Raw genomic sequence first — 22,266 nt, forward strand, 5'->3', positions numbered from 1 at the left:
CCCGCCGGGGTGGGCAGGGCTGGGAGCTGAGGCTCCGGCTTTGGTCAGAGCACAGGGAGAGGACTGGCAGCGTGAACACAGCCTGCAGGGGGTTAGTGCACCACGGCTAGCCAAGAGGGAGTCCGGGAAAAAGTCTGGACCTGCCGAAGAGGCAAGAGACTTTTTCTTCCCTCTTTGTTTCCTGGTGCGCAAGGAGAGGAGATTAAGAGCGCTGCTTAGAGCTCCAGAGACAGGCGCGAGCCGTGGCTGAAAGCACAGACCCCAGAGACAGGCATGAGATGCTAAGGCTGCTGCTGCCGCCACAAAGAAGCCTGTGTGCGAGCACAGGTCACTATCCACACCCCCTTTCCGGGGAGCCTGTGCAGCCTGCCACTGCCAGGGTCCCGTGATCCAGGGACAACATCCCCGGGAGAACGCATGGCGCGCCTCAGGCTGATGCAACGTCACGCCGGCCTCTGCTGCCACAGGCTCGCCCTGCACTCCATACCCCTCCCTCCCCCCATCTGAGTTAGCCAGAGCCCCCTAATCAGCTGCTCCTTTAACCGCGTCCTGTCTGAGCAAATGACAAGCGCCCTCAGGCGACCTACATGCAGGGGCGGGGCCAAATCCAAACATGAACACTGGCAGCTGAGCAAACAAAGAAGAGAAAGGGAAATTTCTCCCAGCAGCCTCAGGGGCAGCAGATTAAATCTGCACAATCAACATGATGTACCCTGTATCTGTGGAATACCTGAATAGACAACGAATCATCCCAAATTGAGGGGGTGGACTTTGAGAGCAAGATTTATTATTTTTCCCCCTTTTCCTCTTTTATGAATGTGTATGTATATGCCTCTGTGTGAGATTTTGTCTGTGTAGCTTTGCTTTCACCATTTCTCCTACGGTTCTGTCTGTCCGTTTTTTTTTCTTGTTTTTTTATTTAAAAATTTTCTTCATAATCATCTTTAATTTTTATTTTAATAACTTTACTTTATCTTACTTTATTTTATCTTCTTTCTTTCCCTTTCTTTCTTTCTTTTTCTTTCTTTCTTTCCTTCTTTTCTTTCTTTTCTTTCTTTCTTTCTTTCTACTTTTCTCCCTTTCATTCTGAGCCATATGCATGAAAGGCTCTTGGTGCTCCAGCCAACAGACACTGCTATGCCTCTGAGATGGGAGAGCCAACTTCAGAACACTGGTCCACAAGAGACCTCCCAGTCTCACATAATATCAAACGGTGAAAATCTCCCAGAGATCTCCATCTCAACACGAAGACCCAGCTTCACTCAACGATCAGCAAGCTACCGTGCTGGACACCCTATACCAAACAACTAGCAAGACAGGAACACAGCCCCATCCATTAGAAGAGAGGCTGCCTAAAATCATAATAAGGCTACAGACATCCCAAAACACACCACCAGATGTGAACCTGCCCACTAGAAAGACAAGATCCAGCCTCATCCACCAGAACACAGGTACTAGTTCCCTCCACAAGGAAACCTACACAACCCACTGAACCAACCTTAGCCACTGTGGACAGACACCAAAAACAATGGGAACTATGAACCTGCAGTGTGCAAAAAGGAGACCCCAAACACAGTAAGATAAGCAAAATGAGAAGACATAAAAACACACAGCAGATGAAGGAGCAAGGTAAAAACCCACCAGACCTAACAAATGAAGAGGAAATAGGCAGTCTACCTGAAAAGGAATTCAGAATAATGATAGTAAAGATGATCCAAATTCTTGGAAATAGAATAGAGAAAATGCAAGAAACATTTAACAAAGACCTAGAAGAGCTAAAGAGGAAACAAGCAATGATTAACAACACAATAAATGAAATTAAAAATACCCTAGAAGGGATCAATAGCAAAATAACTGAGGCAGAAGAACAGATAAGTGACCTGGTAGATAAAATAGTGGAAATAACTAATGCAGAACAGTATAAAGAAAAAGAATAAAAAGAACTGAGGACAGTCTCAGAGACCTCTGGGACAACACTAAATGCACCAACGTTTGAATTATAGGGGTCCCAGAGGAATAAGAGAAAAAGAAAGGGACTGGGAAAATATTTGAAGAAATTATAGTTGAAAGCTTCCCTAATATGAGAAAGGAAATAGTTAATCAAGTCCAGGAAGCACAGAGAGTCTCATACAGGATAAATCCAAGGAGAACCATGCCAAGACACATATTAATCAAACTGTCAAAAATTAAATACAAAGAAAGCATATTAAAAGCAGCAAGGGAAAAACAACAAATAACACACAAGGGAATCCCCATAAGGTTAACAGCTGCTCTTTCAGCAGAAACTCTGCAAGCCAGAAGGGAGTCGCAGGATGTTTTTAAAGTGATGAAGCAGAGAAACCTGCAACAAAGATTACTCTACCCAGCAAGGATCTCATTCAGATTTGATGGAGATATTAAAACCTTTACAGACAAGCAAAAGCTGAGAGTTCAGCACCACCAAAGCAGCTTTACAACAAATGCTAAAGGAACTTCTCTAGGCAAGAAACACAAGAGAAGGAAAAGACGTACAATAAGAAACCCAAAACAATTAAGAAAATGGGAATAGGAACATACACATCGATAATTACCTTAAATGTAAATGGATTAAATGTTCCCACCAAAAGACAGACTGGCTGAATGGATACAAAGACAATGCCCATATATATGTTGCCTACAAGAAACCCACTTCAGACCTAGGGACAGATACCGACTGAAAGTGAGGGGATAGAAAAAGATATTGCATGCAAATGGAAATCAAAAGAAAGCTGGAGTAGCAATTCATATAAGACAAAATAGACATTAAGATAAAGACTATTACAAGAGACAAAGAAGGACACTACATAATGATCAAGGGATTGATCCGAGAAGAAGATATAACAATAGTAAATAATTATGCACCAACCATAGGACCACCTCACTACATAAGTCAAATACTAACAGCCATAAAAAGGGAAATCGACAGTAACACAATCATAGTAGGGGACTTTAACACCCCACTTTCACCAATGGATGGATCATCCAAAATGAAAATAAATAAGGAAACACAAGCTTTAAATGATACATTAAACAAAATGGACTTAATTGATATTTATAGGACATTCTATCCAAAAACAACAGAATACACATTTTTCTCAAGTGCTCATGGAACATTCTCCAGGATAGATCATATTTTGGGTCACAAACCTAGCCTTGGTAAATTTAAGAAAATTGAAATTGTATCAAGTATACATTCCGAACATAACGCTATGTGACTAGATATCAATTACAGGAAAAGATCTGTAAAAAATACAAACACATGGAGGCTAAACAATACACGACTTAATAACCAAGTGATTGCTGAAGAAATCAAAAAGGAAATAAAAAATACCTACAAAAATGACAATGGAGACATGACGACTCAAAACCTATGGAATGCAGCAAAATCATTTCTAAGAGGGAAGTTTATAGCAATACAATCCTACTGTAAGAAACAGGAAACATCTCAAATAAACAACCTAACCTTGCACCTAAAGCAATTAGAGAAAGAATAAGAAAAAACCAAAGTTAGCAGAAGGAAAGAAATCATAAATATCAGATCAGAAATAAAGGAAAAAGAAATGAAGGAAACGATAGCAAAGATCAATAAAACTAAAAGCTGGTTCTTTGAGAAGATAAACAAAATTGATAAACCATTAGCCAGATTCATCAAGAATAAAAGGGAGAAGACTCAAATCAATCGAATAAGAAATGAAAAAGGTGAAGTAACAACTGACACTGCAGAAATACAAAGGATCATGAGAGATTACTACAAGCAACTGTATATCAATAAACTGGACAATCGGGAAGAAATGGACAAATTCTTAGAAATGCACAACCTGCCAAGACTGGACCAGGAAGAAATAGAGAATATGAACAGACCAATCACAAACCCTGAAATTGAAACGGTGATTAAAAATCTTCCAACAGGGCTTCCCTGGTGGCACAGAGGTTGAGAATCTTCCTGCTAATGCAGGGGACACGGGTTCGCGCCCTGGTCCCGGAAGATACTACATGCAGTGGAGCACCTAGGCCCGTGAGCCAAAACTACTGAGCCTGCACGTCTGGAGCCTGTGCTCCACAACAAGAGAGGCCACGATAATGAGAGGCCCATGTGCCGCGATGAACAGTGGCCCCTGCCTGCCACAACTAGAGAAAGCACTAGCACAGAAACGAAGACCCAATGCAGCCAAAAATAAATAAATAATTTAAAAAAATCTTCCAACAAACAAAAGCCCAGGAACAGATGGCTTCACAGGCGAATTCTATCAAACATTTAGAAAACAGCTAACACCTATTCTTCTCAAACTCTTCCAAAATATAGCAGAGGGAGGAACACTCCCAAACTCATTCTACGAGGCCAACATCACCTTGATAACAAAACCAGACAAGGATGTCACAAAGAAAGAAAACTACAGGCCAATATCACTGATGAACATAGATGCAAAAATCTTCAAGAAAATACTAGCAAACAGAATCCAACAGCATATTAAAAGGATCATACACCATGATCAAGTGGGATTTATTCCAGGAATGCAAGGATTCTTCAGTATACGCAAATCAATCAATGTGATAAACCATATTAACAGATTGAAGGAGAAAAACCATATTATCATCTCAATAGATGCAGAGAAAGCTTTTGACAAAATTCAACACCAATTAATGATAAAACTCTGCAGAAAGTAGGCATAGAGGGAACTTTCCTCAACATAATAAAGGTCATATATGAAAAACCCACAGCCAACATCATCCTCAATGGGGAAAAACTGAAAGCATTTCCACTAAGATCAGGAACAAGATAAGGTTGACCACTCTCACCACTCTTATTCAACATAGTTTTGGAAGTTTTAGCCACAGCAATCAGAGAAGAAAAGGAAATAAAAGAATCCAAATCGGAAAAGAAGAAGTAAAGCTGTCACTGTTTGCAGATGACATGATACTATACATAGAGAATCATAAAGATGCTACCAGAAAACTATTAGAGCTAATCAATGAATCTGGTAAAGTTGCAGAATACAAAATTAAGGCACAGAAGTCTCTGGCATTCCTATACACTAATATTGAAAAATCTGAAAGTGAAATCAAGAAAACACTCCCATTTACCATTGCAACAAAAAGAATAAAATATCTAGGAATAAACCTACCTAAGGAGACAAAAGACCTGTATGCAGAAAATTATAAGACACTGATGAAAGAAATTAAAGATGATACAGATAGATGGAGAGATATACCATGTTCTTGAATTGGAAGCATCAAAATTGTGAAAATGACTCTACTACCCAAAGCAATCTACATATTCAATGCAATCCCTATCAAACTACTACTGGCATTTTTCAGAGAACTAGAACAAAAAATTTCACAATTTGTGTGGAAACACAAAAGACCCCAAAAAGCCAAAGCAATGTTGAGAACGAAAAACGGAGCTGGAGGAATCAGGCTCCCTTACTTCAGACAATACTACAAAGCTACAGTAATCAGGACAGTATGGTACTGGCAATAAAACAGAAAGATAGATAAATGGAACAGGATAGAAAGCCCAGAGATAAACCCACGCACATATGGTCACCTTGTCTTTGATAAAGGAGGCAGAAATATACAGTGGAGAAAGGACAGCCTCTTCAATAAGTGGTGCTGGGAAAACTGGACAGGTGCAGGTAAAAGTATGAGATTAGATCACTCCCTAACACCATACACAAAAATAAGCTCAAAATGGATTAAAGACCTAAATGTAAGGCTAGAAACTATCAAACTCTTAGAGGAAAACATAAGCAGAACACTCTATGACATAAATCACAGCAAGGTCCTTTTTGACCCACCTCCTAGAGAAATGGAAATAAAAACAAAAATAAACAAATGGGGACTTCCCTGGTGGCACAGTGGTTTAGAGTCTGCCTGCCAGTGCAGGGGACACCAGTTCGAGCCCTGGTCCGGGAGGATCCCACATGCCGCGGAGCGAGTGAGCCCGCATGCCACAAGTACTGAGCCCATGCACCTAGAGCCCATGCTCCACAACAAGAGAAGCCACCGCAATGAGCAGCCCGCGCACAGCAATGAAGAGTAGACCTTGCTCGCCGCAACTAGAGAAAGTCCACACGTAGTAACGAAGACCCACTGCAGCCAAAAATAAAATATAAATAAATTAATTAATTAAAAAAAAAATTAAAAAAATAAACAAATGGGACCTAACGAAACTTCAAAGCTTTTGCACAGCAAAGGAAACCATAAACAAGACCAAAAGACAACACTCAGAATGGGAGAAAATATTTGCAAATGAAGCAACTGACAAATGATTAATTTCCAAAATTTGCAAGCAGCTAATGCAGCTCAATAACAAAATAACAAAGAACCAGATCCAAAAATGGGCAGAAGAACTAAATAGACATTTCTCCAAAGAAGATGTACAGACTGCCAACAAACACATGAAAGAATGCTCAACATCATTAATCATTAGAGAAATGCAAATCAAAACTACAATGAGATATCATCTCACACCAGTGAGAATGGCCATCATCAAAAAATCTAGAAACAATAAATGCTGGACAGGGTGTGGAGAAAAAGGAACACTCCTGCACTGCTGGTGGGCATGTGAATTGGTACAGCCACTATGGAGAACAGTATGGAGGTTCCTTAAAAAACTATAAATAGAACTACCATATGACCCAGCAATCCCACTACTGGGCATATACCCCGAGAAAACCATACTTCAAAAAGAGTCATGTACCAAAATGTTCATTGCAGCTCTATTGACAATAGCCTGGAGATGGAAACAACCTAAGTGACCATCATCGGATGAATGGATAAAGAAGATGTGGCATATATATATACAATGGAATATTACTCAGCCATAAAAAGAAACGAAATTGAGCTATTTGTAATGAGGTGGATAGACCTAGAGTCTGTCATACAGAGTGAGGTAAGTCAGAAAGAGAAAGACAAATACCGTATTCTAACACATATATATGGAATTTAAGAAAAAACAATGTCATGAAGAATCTAGGGGTAAGACAGGAATAAAGACACAGACCTACTTGAGAATGGACTTGAGGATATGGGGAGGGGGAAGGGTGAGCTGTGACAAAGCGAGAAAGAGGCATGGACATATATACAGTACCCAATGTAAGGTAGATAGCTAGTGAGAAGCAGCTGCATACCACAGGGATATCAGCTCAGTGCTTTGTGACCACCTGGAGGGGAGGGAAAGGGAGGGTGGGAGGGAGGGAGATGCAAGAGGGAAGAGATATGGGAACATATGTATATGTATAACTGACTCACTTTGTTATAAAGCAGAAACTAACACACCATTGTAAAGCAATTATACCCCAATAAAGATGTTAAAAAAAAGAATTAGAAATGAAAAAGGAGAAGTAACAACTGACACTGCAGAAATAAAAAAGATCATGAGAGATTACTACAAGAAACTCTATGCCAATAAAATGAACAACCTGGAAGAAATTGACAAATTCTTAGAAATGCACCACCTGCCAATACTGAGTCAGGAAGAAATAGAAAATATGAACAGACCAATAAGAAGTACTGAAATTGAAACTGTGATTCAAAATCTTCCAACAAACAAAAGCCCAGGAACAGATGGCTTCACAGGCGAATTCTATCAAACATTTAGAGAACAGCTAACACGTATTCTTCTCAAACTCTTCCAAAATATAGCAGAGGGAGGAACACTCCCAAACTCACTCTATGAGGCCAACATCACCATGATACCAAAACCAGACAAGGATGTCACAAAGAAAGAAAACTAAAGACCAATATCACTGATGAACATAGATGCAAAAATCCTCAAGAAAATACTAGCAAACAGAATCCAACAGCACATTAAAAGGATCATACACCATGATCAAGTGGGGTTTATTCCAGGAATGCAAGGATTCTTCAATATACGCAAATCAATCAACGTGATACACCATATTCACAAATTGAAGGAGAAAAACCATATGATCATCTCAATAGATGCAGAGAAAGCTTTTGACAAAATTCAACACCCATTTATGATAAAAACCCTGCAGAAAGTAGGCATACAGGGAACTTTCCTCAACATAATAAAGGCCATATATGACAAAACCACAGCCAACAACGTTCTCAATGGAGAAATACTGAAAGCATTTCCACTAAGATCAGGAATAAGACAAGGTTGCCCACTCTCACCACTCTTATTCAACATAGTTTTGGAAGTTTTAGCCATAGCAATCAGAGAAGAAAAGGAAATAAAAGGAATCCATATCGAAACGATGAAGTAAAGCTGTCACTGTTTGCAGACGACATGATAATATACATAGAGAATGCTAAAGATGCTACTAGAAAACGACTAGAACTAATGAATGAATTTGGTAAAGTAGCAGGATAAAAAATTAATGCACAGATATCTCTGGCATTCCTATACACCAGCAACGAAAAATCAGAGAGAGAAATTAAGGAAACACTCCCATTTACAATCCCAAAACAAATAATAAAATACCTACGAATAAAGTAGCCTAAGGAGGTGAAAGACTTGTACTCAGAAAACTATAAAACACTGATGAAAGAAATGAAAAGTGACATAAACACACGGAGAAATATACCAAGTTCTTGGGTTGGAAGAATCAATATTGTGAAAATGACTCTACTACCCAAAGCAACCTACAGATTCAATGCAATTCCTATCAAACTACCACTGGCATTTTTCACAGAACTAGAACAAAAAAATTTCACAATTTGTATGGAAACACAAAAGACCCTGAATAGTGAAAGCAATCTTGAGAAAAAATAACAGAGCTGGAGGAATCAGGCTCCCTGACTTCAGACTATACTATAAAGCTACAGTAATCAAGACAGTATGGTACTGGCACAAAAACAGAAAGATAGATCAATGGAACAGGATAAAAAGCCCAGAGGTAAACCCACACACATATGGTCACCTTATATTTGATAAAGGAGGCAGGAATGTACAGTGGAGAAAGGACAGCCTCTTCAATAAGTGGTGCTGGTAAAACTAGACAGCTACATGTCAAAGAATGAAATTAGAACACTACCTAACACCATACACAAGAATAAACTCCAAATGGGTTAAAGACTTAAATGTAAAACCAGACACTGTCAAACTTTTAGAGGAAAACATAGGAAAATCACTCTTTGACATAAACCACAGCAAGATCTTTTTGACCCACCTCCTAGAGTAACAGAAATAAAACCAAAAATAAACAAATGGGACTTAATTAAATGTAAAAGCTTTTGCACAGCAAAGGAAACCATAAACAAGACGAAAATACAACCCTCAGAATGAGAGAAGATATTTGCAAATGAAACAACAGACAAAGGATTAATCTCCAAAATATACAAGCAGGTCATGGAGCTCAATATCAAAAAAACAAACAATCCAGTTAAAAAATGGGTGGAAGACCTAAAGAGACATTTCACCAAGGAGGACATACAGATGGTCAAGAGGCACATGTAAAGATGCTCAACATCACTATTATTAGAGAAATGCAAACCAAAACTACAATGAGGTATCACCTCACACCTTTCAGAATGGCCATTATCAAAAAAGCTAGAAACAGTAAATCCTGGAAAGCGTGTGGTAAAAAGGCAATTTATACCTACACTGTTTGTGGGAATGTAAATTGATACAACCATTATGGAGAATATTATGGAGGTTTCTTAAAAAACTAAAAATAGAACTACCATATGACCCAGCAAATTCCACTGCTGGGAAAGCCATAATTCAAAAACAGACATGCACCACAATGTTCATGCAGCACTATTTACAATAGCCAGGACATGGAACCAACCTAGATGTCCATTGACAGATGAATGGATAAAGAAGATGCAGCACATATATACAATGGAATATTACTCAGCCATGAGAAGAAACGAAATTGAGTTATTTGTAGTGAGGTGGATGGACCTAGAGTCTGTCATACAGAGTGAAGTAAATCAGAAAGAGAAAAACAAATACCATATGCTAAAGCATAAATATGGAATCTAAAAAAAAAAAGGTACTGATGAACCTAGTTGCTGGGCAGGAGTAAAGAGGTAGACGTAGAGAATGGACTTGATGACATGGGGTCAGAGGATGAAGCTGGGGTGAAGTGAGAGTAGTATCGACATACATACACTACTGAATGTAAAATAGTTGGCTAGTGGAAAGCAGCAGCATAGCACAGGGAGATTGGCTCAGTGCTTTGTGATGACCTAGAGGGGTGGGATAGGGAGGATAAGAGGGAGGCTCAAGAGGGAGGGGATATGGGGACATGTGTATGCAGATGGCTGATTCGCCCTGTTGTGCAACAGAAACAAACATGGCATTGTGAAGTAATTTTACTCCAATAAAGTTCTATTCAAAAAAAATAAAGCTTCTGTACGCTTTTTTTTTTTAGAATATTTGCTGTCTTTTTCAAAAATAAATTTATTTATTTATTTATTTTTGGCTGCACTGAGTCTTCATTGCTGCACCTGGGCTTTCTCTAGTTGCAGTGAGTGGGGGCTATTCTTCGTTGCCATGCATGGGCTTCTTATTGCGGTGTCTTCTCTTTTTGCGGAGCATGGGCTCTAGTCACATGGGCTTCAGTAGTTCTGGCACATGCGCTCAGTAGTTGTGGCTCACAGGCTCTAGAGCATAGGCTCAGTAGTTGTGACACATGGGCTTAGTTGCTCCACGGCATGTCGGATCTTCCTGGACCAGGGCTTGAACCTGTGTCCCCTGCATTGGCAGGTGGATTTTTATCCACTGTGCCACCAGGAAAGTCCTAAGGCTTCTGTATGCTTTTGAAGTTAAGTTGTTATCAACTTCAAAAAGCATATTACAAGTAATTTTAAGTAAGCCTCATGATAACCATAAAAAGAAAAACCTGTAGTAGAAACACCAAAAAATATTATAAAGGTGTCAAAGCGTATCAAATAAAAAGTCATTAAATCACAAAGGACGGTAACAGGAGAGGAAGCAAGGAAGAAGGAACTTGTGACACAGTCCAAAAATAATTAACCAAATGGCAATAGTAAGTTCTTACCCATCAGTAGTACTTTAAACATAAGTGAACCTTTTTTTAAAAATTTATTTATTTTTTATACAGCAGGTTATTAGTTATCTATTTTATACATATTAGTGTATATATGTCAATCCCAATCTCCCAATTCATCCCACCACCACCACCCCCTGCGACTTTCCCCCCTTAGTGTCCATACATTTGTTCTCTACATCTGTGTCTCTATTTCTGCCCTGCAAACCGGTTGACCTGTACCATTTTTCTAGGTTCCACATATATTAATTAATATACGATATTTGTTTTTCTCTTTCTGACTTACTTCACTCTCTCTGTATGACAGTCTCTAGATCCATCCACCTCTCTACAAATGACCCAATTTTGTTCCTTTTTATGGCTGAGTAATATTCCATTATATATATGTATTACATCTTCTTTATCCATTCATCTGTTGATGGGCATTTAGCCATGAACTGGATAATCAATGAACCTCTAATCAATGGACATAGAGTGGCTGAATGGATTTTTTCTTTTTAGTTCTTATTATGATTCTATTTTTTAAAAAGATCTTTATTGGAGTATAATTGCTTCACAATATTGTCTTAGTTTCTGTTGTACAACAAAGTAAATCAGCCATATGCATACATATATCCCCGTATCCCTTCCCTCTTGAGCCTCCCTCCCACCCTCCCTATCCCACCCTTCTAGGCCACCACAAAGCACTGATCTCCCTGTGCTATGCTGCTGCTTCCTGCTAGCTAACTACTTTATGTTCAGTAGTGTATATATGTCGATGCTATTCTCACTTCACCCCAGTTTCCCCCTCCCACCTCATTATGTCCTCAAGTCCATCCTCTATGTCTACGTCTTTATTCCTGCCCTGCCACTGGGTTCATCAATACTTTTTTTGGGGGGGGATTCCATATATATGTGTTAGCATATGGTATTTTTCTCTTTCTGACTTACTTCACTCTGTATGACAAACTCTAAATCCATCCACCTCACTACACATAACTCAATTTCGTTTCTTTTTATGGCTGAGTAATATTCCATTGTATATATGTGCCACATCTTCTTTATCCATTCCTTTGTCAATGGACACTTAGGTTGGTTCCATGTCCTGGCTACTGTAAATAGTGCTGCAGTGAACATTTTGGTACATGTCTCTTTTTGAATTATGGTTTTCTCAGTGTATATGCCCAGCAGTGGGATTGCTGGGTCATATGGTTGTTCTATTTTTAGTTTTTTAATGAACCTCCATACTCTTCTGCATTGTGGTTGTATCAATTTACATTCCCACAAACAGTGCAGGAGGGTTCCCTTTCCAATACACCCTTTCCAGCATTTATTGTTTCTAGCTTTTTTGATAATGGACATTCTGACCAATGTGAGGTGATACCTCCTTGTGGTTTTGATTTGCAATTCTCTAATAATTAGTGATGTTGAGCAGCCTTTCATATGTCTTTTGGCAATGTGTATGTCTTCTTAGGTGAAATGTCTGTTTACGTCTTCTGCCCATTTTTAAATTAAATTGTTCGTTTTTTTGACATTGAGTTCCATGTCCTGTTTGTATATTTTGGAGATTAATCCATTGTCCCTTGTTTCATTTGCAAATATTTTCTCCCATTCTGAAGGTTGCATTTTAATCTTGTTTACGGTTTCCTTTGCTGTGCAAAAGCTTTTTAGTTTCATTAGGTTACATTTGTTTATTTTTGTTTTTATTTCCATTACTCTAGGAGGTGGGTCAAAAAGGATCTTGCTGTGGGTTATGTCATAGAGTGTTCCGCCTAAGTTTTCCTCTAAGAGTGTTATAGTGTCTGGCCTTACATTTAGGTCTTTAATCCATTTAGAGTTTATTTTTGTGTATGGTGTTAGGGAGTGTTCTATTTTCATTATTTTATATGTAGCTCTCCAGTTTTCCCAGCACCACTTACTGAAGAGACTGTCTTTTCTCCATTGCATATTCTTGCCTCCTTTATCAAAAATAAGGTGACCATATGTGCGTGGGCTTATCTCTGGGCTTTCTATCCTGTTCCATTGATCTACATTTCTGTTTTTGTGCCAGTACCATACTGTCTTGATTACTGTAGCTTTGTAGTATTGTCTGAAGTAAGGGAGCCTGATTCCTCCAGCTCCGTTTTTCATTCTCAAGATTGTTTTGGCTATTCGGGGTCTTTTGTGTTTCCATACAAATTGTGAAAATTTTTGTTCTAGTTCTGTGAAAAATGCCATTGGCAGTTTGATAGGGATTGCATTGAATCTGTAGATTGCTTTGGGTAGTATATTCATTTTTACAATGTTGATTCTTCCAATCCAAGAACATGGTATATCTCTCCCTCTGTTTGTATCATTAATTTCTTTCATCAGTGTCTTATACTTTTCTGCATATATGTCTTTTGTCTCCTTCAGTAGGTTTATTCCTAGGCATTTTATTCTTTTTGTTGAAATGGTAAAAGGGAGTGTTTCCTTAATTTCTCTTTCAGAATTTTCACCATTGGTGTACAGGAATGCCAGAGATTTCTGTGCATTAATTTTGTATGCTGAAATTTATCAAATTCATTTTATCAAAATTTTATCAAATTCATTGATTAGTTCTGGTAGTATTCTGCTGGCAGTTTTAGGATTTTCTATGTATAGCATCATGTCATTGGCAAACTGACAGTTTTACTTCTTTTCAATTTGTATTCCTTTTATTTCTTTTTCCTCTCTGATTGCCATGACTAGGATTTTCAAACCTATGTTGAATAAGCATGGTTAGAGTGGACATCCTTGTCTTGTTCCTGATCTTAGTGGAAATGCTTTCAGTTTTTCACCATTGATTATGACGCTGCTGTGGGTTTTTTATATATGGCCTTTATTATGTTGAAGTAGTTCCACTCTATGCTCATTTTCTGGAGAGTTTTTATCATAAATGCACATTGAATTTTGTCAAAAGCTTTTTCCACATCTATTGAGATGATCATATGGTTTTTATTCCTTAGTTTGTTTATGTGTTGTAACACATTATTTGATTTGCATATACTGAAGAATCCTTGCATCACTGAGATAAATCCCACTTGATCATGGTGTATGCTCCTTTTAACATATTGTTGGATTCTGTTTGCTAGTATTTTCTTCAGGATTTTTCCTTCTATGTTCATAAGTGATATTTGTCTGTAATTTTGTGTGTGTGTGATATCTTTTTTCTGGTTTTGGTATCAGGGTGATGGTGGCTTCATAGAATGAATTTGGGAGTGTTTCTCCCTCTGCAAGTTTTTTGAAGAGTTTGAGAATGATCAGTGTTAGCTCTTCTTTTAATATTTGATAGAATTCGCCTGTGAAGCTATCTGGTTCTGGACTTTTGTTTGTTGGAAGATTTTTAGTTATAGTTTCAATTTCATTTGTTGTGATTGGTGTATATATTTTCTAATTTTTCCTGGTTCAGTCTTGGAAAATTTCGTTCCTTTGTTTCTATGTATTTTTAAATTTCTTCTTTGATTTCTTCAGTCATCTCTCCCTTACTTAGTAGCACACTTATTAGCCTCTATGTATTTGTTGTTTTTACAGTTTTTTTCATGTAATTCATTTCCAGTCTCATCGTGTTGTGGTCAAAAAGGTGCTTGTTACAATTTCAATTTTCTTAAATTTTCTACAGCTTGATTTGTGACCAAAGATGTGATCTATCCTGTAGAATGTTCCATGTGCACTTTAGAAGAAAGAGTATTCTGCCACTTTCAGGTGGAATGTTCTATAAATATCAATTAAAACTATCTGATCTATTTTGTCATTTAAAGCTTGTGTTTTCTTGTTTACCTCCTGTTTGGATGATCTGTCCATTGGTGTAAGTGAAGTGTTAAAGTCCCCTAGAATTATTGTGTTACTGTCGATTTCCCCTTTCACAGTTGTTAGCATTTGCCATATGAATTGAAGTGCTCCTATGTTGGGTGCATAAACATTTGTAATTGTTTTTTCTTTTTCTTGGATTATTCCTTTGAACATTATGTAGTGTCCTTTTTTATCTCTTGTAACACTCGTTATTTTAAAGTGTATTTTATCTGACATGACTATTGCTACTCCAGCTTTCTTTTGATTTTCATTTGCATGGAATATCTTTCTCTGTCTCTTCACTTTCATTCTGTACGTGTCCCTAGATCTGAAGTGGGTCTCTTGTAGACATCATATATATGGGTCTTGTTTTTCTATCCACTCAGCCAGTCTGTGTCTTTTGGTTGGGGCATTCAATCCATTTACATTCAAGGTTTTTATCAATATGTATGTTCCTATTACCATTTTCTTAATTGTTTTGTTTTTGTTTTTGTGTGTCTTTTTCTTCTCTCGTGTTTCCTGCCTAAAGAAGTTCCTTTAGCATTTGTTGTAAAGCTGGTTTGGTGGTGCTGATTTCTCTTAGCTTTTGCTTGTCTGAAAAGCTTTTTATTCCTCCATCAAATCTGGATGAGATATTTGCTGGGTAATCTTGGTTGTGGGTTTTTCTCTTTCAACACTTTAAGCATATCCTGCCACTCCCTTCTGGTCTGCAGAGTTTCTGCTGAAAAATCAGCAGATAACCTTATGGGGATTCTTTTGTATGTTATTTTTTATTTTTCCCTTTTAATATTTTTCTTTCGAATTTAATTTTTTTTTTTTTTTTTTTTTTTGCGGTACGCGGGCTTCTCATTGCTGTGACCCCTCCCGCCATGGAGCACAGGCTCTGGACACACAGGCCCAGTGGACATGGCTCGTGGGTCCAGCCACTCCGTGGCATGTGGGATCACCCTGGACCAGGGCACGAACCCACATCCCCTGCATCGGCAGGTGGACCCCCAACCACTGTTCCACCAGGGAAGCCCTCGAATTTAATTTTTGTTAGTTTGATTAATATGTCTCTTGGTATGTTTCTCCTAGTGTTTATCCTGTATGGGACTCTCTGTGCTTCCTGGACTTGGGTAGTTACCTTTCACATGTTAGGGAAGTTTTCCACTATAATCTAGTCAAATATTTTCTCAGGCCCTTTCTTTTTCTCTTCTTCTTTGGGACCCCTATAATTCGAAAGTTGGTGCCTTTAGTGTTGTCCCAGAGGTCTCTGAGACTGTTCTCAATTCTTTTCATTCTTTTTTTTTCTGCTCCTTGGCAGCTATTTCCACCATTTTATCTTCCAATTCACTTATTCTTTCTTCTGCCTCAATTATTTTGTTATTGATTCCTTCTAATGCATTTTTCATTTCAGTTATTGTGTTCTTCATCTGTGCTTGTCTTGGTCTTTTTTAAACATTTCTTGTATTTTTTCAATCTGTGCCTCCATTCTATTTCCAAGATGCTAGATCATCTTTACTATCATTACTCTGAATTCTTTTTCAGGTAGATTGCCTATTTCCTCTTCATTTATTTGGTCTTGTAGATTTTACCTTGCTCTTTCATCTGTGACATATTTTTTGACGTCTCATTTTTTTCCCTTTATTTATGAGTAGGGATTGTGTTCCTGTCTTACTGGTTGTTTGGCCTGAGGTTTCAAACACTGGAGTTGGTAGGCTGTTTCGTAGAGCTGGGCCTTGGTGCTGAGATGACTGCCTCCAGGAGACCTCACTCTGATGAATATTCCCTAGAGTCTAAGATTCTCTGTTACTCCAGTGGTTTGGACTCTGAACTCCCACTACAGGAGCTTCAGACTGACCCCCGGGTCGTGAATTCAGTTCCCAAAAGCTACATCAAAGTAAAAAATAAACTTAAGACTAGGAACCTAACAGATATTAAAAGAAATATATATATATATATAAAAATAAAATTATACATGAAACAACAACCGTAAAGTAAAACAGAACCACAATAGTAAAAAAGAGGAGGAGGAAAAAAAAGGTGGAAAAGGCCTTGGCTGTAGAGGGCAGAGCCTAAGCAGGGGTAAGGTTTGCATGGTGGGCAGAGCTTATGCTTAGGACCCACAAGGCTGGAAAATGCCCTGGGGAATTGGTGGTGGGGCTTAGGCTCAACAGAACAAAGAGGTCCAGATGTGCCTCCCACCTGTGGTCTCAGAGGGCGGGGGACCTCACCTGGGAGCACAGCAGGCTTCCTGAGCCCAAGTGGGTGGGGCAAGCACCCTCCACTCCTCTCCTGCTTCTTCATCCTGGAGGGCCCCTCCTGCTTGCCTCTCCTGATCTTCCGAGCCTCCCTCCTATGCCTCCAGGACCAACCCGGCCTGGAAGGGACCTCTGAGTGTGTACAACCCAGCCCGATAGCTGGGTCAGACTTCCCTGGCTGATTGGGCAGGGGAAACGCTGGGGCTGTTCCCCCCAATCTGAGCCCTGGGGGGTCTCTCCAGGCATGGGAATCCCTCCCCTCTCTCAGCCACCCCTCAGGGGTGCTGGTCCTGTCTGGCCCTCACTTCTCCTTCCCTCCTTAGTCCCCCAACATCCTACGGGTTTGCTTGGGGTTTTTTCCCCTCTCCTTGGGTGTCCAGGTCCCCACCAGTGTCCAGCAGGCACCCTAGTTGTGGGAAGACGTGAACTCTGCATCTTACCACACCACCATCTTGATTCCAACCCTCTGGATTTTTAAAAAATAGATCCAACGATAGGCTGCCTACTAGAGATTTACTTTCATTTTAAATATGCACAGAGACTGAAAGTAAAGATATAGAAAAAAGATATATTAAGGAAACGGTAAGCAAAAGTAGTAGTGGTAGCTATACTTATATCAGAAAGAAGACTTTAAGTTTAATGTGGTCAAAAGAGACAATAAAAGTCATTCTATAATGATAAAGGGGTCAATCCCTCAAGAAGATAACACACTAGCAAATATTTGTGCACTTATCATTGAAACACCTAAATATATAAAGCAAATACTAAGAGATCTGAAAGGAGAAATAAACAGCAATATAATAATAGTTAAGGACTTTAACACTTTACTGTATAAAAGGGATAGATTATCCAGACAGAGAATAAATAAGGAAACAACAAATTTGAACAACACTATGGACCAAATGGAACTAACAGACTTGTACAGAAAATTTCCTCCAAATGCAGAAGAATATACATTTTCCCAAGCATACATGTAATCTTTTCTAGGAAAGATTACATCGTGGGCCACGAAAGAAATCTGAACAAATTCAGGAAGAAAAAAATTATGACATGCCTACTTTTTGGAAATAAAATGAGATATCAAGAACTGGAGGAAAGCTAAAAAAATGCATGAATACATGGAAATTAAAAAGCAGGGACTTCCCTTGTGGTGCACTAGGTAAGAATCCATGCTCACAATGCAGGGGGTCCAGGTTCAATTCTTGGTAAAGGAACTAGATCCCACATGCACGCCACAACAAAGAGTTCGCATGCCACAACTAAGGAGCCAGGGAGCCCCAAATAATGAGTCCTCGAGCTGCAACTAAGGATCCCACCTGCCGCAATTAACACCTGGCACAACAAAATAAACAAACAAATAAATTTTTTTTTAAAAAAGGAAGGTCACAGCTAATGTCATACTCAATGGTGAAAGTTTGAAAGCTCTTCCCATAACTAAAATGACAAGGGTGACCTCTTTAACATTCAACTGGTGCTGGTAGTCCTACTAGAGCAATCAGGCAAGATAAAGAAATTAAAGTTATCCAAATCAGAAAGAGGAAATAAAATTGTCTCTGTTTGCTGATGACATAATCTTGTATATAAAAAACCTAAAGATTCCACCAAAAACACTGTTAGAACTAATAAATTCAGTAATGTTGCAGGGTACAAAATCAATATACAAAAATCTATTGCAGTTCTATAAACTAACAATGAACTAGAGAGAGAGATTTTTTAAAAAATCCCATTTACAACTGCATCAAAAAGAATGAAAAACCTAAGAATAAATTTAACCAAGGAGGTGAAATATCTGTGCACAGAAAACTATAAGACACTGAATGACAGACATTGAAGAGGACACAAGTAAATGGAAAGAATGGGTTAGAAGGACCTTCAAGATTGTGGATGAGTAAGGCATGGAGATCACTATTCTCCACACAAATACATCAAAACTACATCTACATGTGGAACAACTCCTACAGAACACCTATTGAACGCTGGCAGAAGACCTCAGCTTTCCAAAAAGTGTCTTGGTTGTCTGGCCTGGTGTCAGGCCTGAGCCTCTGAGGTGGGAGAGGACATTGGACCAGCATAGACTTGCTGGCCCCATGTAATATCAATCAGCGAGAGCTCTCCCAGAGATTTCCGTCTCAATGCTAAGACTCAGCTCCACTCAATGACCAGCAAGTTACAGTGGTGGACACCCTATGCCAAACAACTAGCAAGACAGGAACACAACTATACCCATTAGTAGAGAGGCTGTCTAAAATCATACTAAGTCCAGAGACACCCTAAAACACACCATGGGACAAGGTCCTGCCCACCAGAAAGACAAGATCCAGCATCATCCACCAGAACACAGACACTAGTCCCCTCCACCAGGAAGCCTACACAACCCACAGAACCACCTTACCACTGTGGGCAGACACCAAAAACAACGGGAATTATGAACATGCAGCCTGCAAAAAGGAAGCCCCAAACACAGTAAATTAGGCAAAATGAGAAGACACAGAAATATGCAGCAGAGGAAGGAGCAAACTAAAAAAAACCCCAGACAAAAAAAATGAAGAGGAAATAGGCAGTCTACCTGAAAAAGAATTCAGAGAAATTATTGTAAAGATATCCAAAATCTTGGAAATTAAATGGAGAAAATACAAGAAACATTTAACACGGACCTAGAAGAACTAAAGAGCAAACAAACAACGATGAACAGCACAATAAATGAAATTTAAAATTCTCTAGAAGGAAGCAATATGAGAATAACTGAGGCAGAAGAACAGATAAGTGACCTGGAAGATAAAATAGTGGAAATAACTGCAGCAGAGCAGAATAAAGAAAAAAGAATGAAAAGAATTGAGGACAGTCTCAGAGACTTATGGGACAACATTAAACACACCAACATTCGAATTATAGGGATCCCAGAAGAAGAAGAGAAAAAGAAAGGGACTGAGAAAATATTTGCAGAGATTATAGTTGAAAACTTCCCTAATATGGGAAAGGAAATAGTCAACTAAGTCCAGGAAGCACAGAGTGCCACATACAGGATAAATCCAAGGAGAAACACGCCAAACACATATTAATCAAACTATCAAAAATAAATACAAAGAAAAAATATTAAAAGAAGCAAGGGAAAAGCAACAAATAACATACAAGGGAATCTCCATAAGGTTAACGGCTGATCTTTCAGCAGAAACTCTGCATGCCAGAAGGCAGTGGCAGAACATATTTAAACTGATGAAAGGGAAAAACTAACAACCAAAATTATTCTACCCATCAAGGATCTCATTCAGATTCGATAGAGAAATTAAAACCTTTACAGACAAGTAATAGCTAAGAGAATTCAGCACCACCAAACCAGCTTTACAACAAATGCCAAAACAACTTCTCTAGGCAGGAAACACAGAGAAGGAAAACACCTACAAAAACAAACCCAAAAAAGTTAAGAAAATGCTAATAGGAACATATGTATTGATAAATACCTTAAAGGTAAATGGATTAAATGCTCCAACCAAAAGACATAGACTGGCTGAATGGATACAAAAACAAGACCTATATATATGCTGTCTACAAGAGACCCACTTCAGAAATAGAGACACATACAGACTGAAAGTCAGGGGATGGAAAAGGCTATTCCATGCACATGGAAATCATAAGAAAGCTGGACTATCAATTCTCATATCAGACAAAATAGACTTTAAAATAAAAACTATTACAAGAGACAAAGAAGGACACTACATAATGATCAAAGGATCAATCCAAGAAGATGACATAACAATTGTAAATATTTATGCACCCAACATAGGAGCACCTCAATACACAAGGCAAATGCTAACAGTCATAAAAGGGGAAATTGATAGTAACACAACAACAGTAGGAGACTTTAAATCCCCACTTTCACCAATGGACAGATTATCCAAAATGAAAATAAATAAGGAAACACAAGCTTTAAATGACACATTAAACAAGATGGACGTAATTGATAGTTCTAGGATTCCATCCAAAAACAACAAATATACTTCTTCTCACGTACTCATGGAATATTCTCCAAGAAAGATCATATGTTGGATCACAAATCAGTCCTTGGTAAATTTAAGAAAATTAAAATTTTATCAAGTATATTTTCCTACCACAACACTATGAGACTAGATATCAATTACAGGGAAAATATCTGTAAAAAACACACACACGGAGGCTAAACACTACACTACTAAATAACCAAGAGATCACTGAAGAAATCAAAGAGGAAATCAAAAAATACCTAGAAACAAATGACAATGAGACACAATGACCCAAAACCTATGGGATGCAGCAAAAGCAGTTCTAAGAGGGAAGTTTATAGCAATACAATATTAGCTCAAAAAACAAGAAACATCTCAAATAAACAACTTAACATTAAACCTAAAGCAATTAGAGAAGGAAGAACAAAACCCCCCAAATTTAGCAGAAGGAAAGAAATCATAAGTATCAGACCAGAAATAAACGAAAAAGAAATGAAGGAAACAATAGCAAAGATCAATAAATCTAAAAGCTGGTTCTTTGAGAAGAAAAACAAAATTGATAAACCATTAGCCAGACTCATCAAGAAAACAGGGGAGAAGACCTGAATCAGTAGAATTAGAAATGAAAAAGGAGAAGTAACAATTGACACTGCAGAAATACAAAGGATCATGAGAGATTACTACAAGCAACTTTATGCCAATAAATTGGACAACCTGGAAGAAATGGACAAATTCTTAGAAGAGCACAACTTTCTGAGACTGAACCAGGAAGAAATAGAAAATATAAACAGACCAATCACAAGCACTGAAATTGAGACTGTGATTAAAAATATTCCAACAAATAAAATTTCAGGACAAGATGGCTTCACAGGCGAATTCTATCAAACATTTAGAGAAGAGCTAAGACTTATCCTTCTGAAACTCTTCCAAAATATAGCAGAGGGAGGACACCACAAAACTCATTCTACGAGGCCATCCTCACCCTGACACCAAAACCAGACAAAATGTCACAAAGAAAGAGAACTACAGGCCAATATCACTGATGAACATAGATGCAAAAATCCTCAACAAAATACTAGCAAACAGAATCCCACAGCACATTAAAAGCATCATACACCATGATCAAGTGGGGTTTATCTCAGGAATGCATGGATTCTTCAATATATACAAATCAAGCAATGTAATACACCACATTAACAAATTAAGGAATAAAAACCACACGATCATCTCAATAGATGCAAGAAAAGCTTTTGACAAAATTCAACACGAATTAAT

The sequence above is a fragment of the Aethalodelphis obliquidens genome, unplaced genomic scaffold, assembly GCF_003676395.1.
Source record: "Aethalodelphis obliquidens isolate GAN/ISIS:26980383/991018 unplaced genomic scaffold, ASM367639v1 scaffold87, whole genome shotgun sequence".
NCBI lineage: Eukaryota > Metazoa > Chordata > Mammalia > Artiodactyla > Delphinidae > Aethalodelphis > Aethalodelphis obliquidens.